Source organism: Bison bison, unplaced genomic scaffold, assembly GCF_000754665.1.
Source record: "Bison bison bison isolate TAMUID 2011002044 unplaced genomic scaffold, Bison_UMD1.0 scf7180017864471, whole genome shotgun sequence".
Lineage (NCBI taxonomy): Eukaryota > Metazoa > Chordata > Mammalia > Artiodactyla > Bovidae > Bison > Bison bison.
The window spans coordinates 32,320,924-32,322,648 of record NW_011495032.1 but is presented as its reverse complement, the minus strand read 5'-3'; positions in this window follow the sequence as shown (position 1 = coordinate 32,322,648).

The following is a 1,725-nucleotide window of genomic DNA, read 5'->3' as shown; positions in this document are numbered from 1 at the left end:
AACCCCTGGAAAGACAATCCAAGACAATGAACAACTCCCCTCACACCCCTCCCCCCCAACCATTATTCTTGTGAATCTCTCGGATCTAAATCTCCTTTTCTAGAAACCAGCAAAAGATAAGTAACTGTATGCATTGCCAAGCAATAGATATTTGGAGATAATTGATTTGCCCTAAATGATGTTAGCTGACCAGAGAGAATCTGTGCACTGGCCAAAAATACATCAAGTTGCTTTTTCCTCAACGCAAGTGGCTTGATTAGAGTAAATGCAGATAGGCTTCTGAAAAATGCAATTTGGCTACCAGAACCCAACGGAACAACTGTGGAGCAGGGTAATGTAGGCCCTTCCTGGGGTCACTTGGCTTCTACCTTCCCTGGGCTGCTTAATAACCATTGTTCTTTTGCAGGTATATGGGCCCATGTACCTGATACTGTCTGATGTCCTTTTGGCTCCAAAAGATTTAGTTCAGTCGCTCAGTTGTGTGCGACTTTTTGTGACCCCATGGACTGCAGCATGCCAGGCCTCCCTGTCCATCACCACTCCCGGAGGTTACTCAAACTCATGTCCATTGAGTCAGTGATGCCATCCAACCATCTCATCTTCTGTCATACCCTTCTCCTCCCACCTGCACTCTTTCCCAGCATCAAGGTCTTTTCAAATGAGTCAGCTCTTCTCATCAGGTGGCCAAAGTATTGGAGTTTCAGCTTCACCATCAGTCCTTTCAATGAACACCCAGGACTGATCTCCTTTAGGATGGACTGGTTGGATCTCCTTGCAGTCCAAGGGACTCTCAAGAGTCTTCCCAAACACACCACAGTTCAAAGCATCAATTCTTCATCTCTCAGCTTTCTTTATAGTATAACTTTCACATCCATACATGACTACTGGAAAAACCATAGCCTTGACTAGATGGACCTTTGTGGGCAAAGTAATGTCTCTGCTTTTGAATATGCTATCTAGGTTGGTCACAACTTTCCTTCCAATGAGTAAGAGTCTTTTAATTTCATGGCTACAGTCACCATCTGCAGTGATTTTGGAGCCCAAAAAAATAAAGTCAGCCACTGTTTCCACTGTTTCCCCATCTATTTGCCATGAAGTGATGGGACCAGAAGCCATGATCTTAATTTTATGAATGTTGAGCTTTAAGCCAACTTTTTCACTCTCCTCTTTCACGTTCATCAAGAGGCTCTTTAGTTTTCTTCACTTTCTGCCATAAGAGTGGTGTTATCTGCATATCTGAGCTTATAGATATTTCTCCCAGCAATCTTGATTCCAGTTTGTGTTTCTTCCAGCCCAACATTCCTCATGATGTACTCTGCATATAAGTTAAATAATCAGGGTGACAATATACAGCCTTAATGTACTTCTTCCCAATTTGGAATAATTCTGTTGTTCCATGTGCAGTTCTAACTGTTGTTTCCTAACCTGCATATAGGTTTCTCAAGAGGCAGGTCAGGTGGTCTGGTATTCCCATCTCCTTCAGAATTTTCCACAGTGCATTGTGATCCACACAGTCAAAGGCTTTGGCATAGTCAATAAAGCAGAAATTGATGTTTTTCTGGAACTCTCTTGCTTTTTTGGTGATCCAGCAGATGTTGGCAATTTGATCTCTGGTTACTCTGCCTTTTCTAAAACCAGCTTGAACATCTGGAAGTTCATGGTTCACGTACTGCTGAAGCCTGGCTTGGGGAATTTTGAGCATTACTTTACTAGCGTGTGAGATGA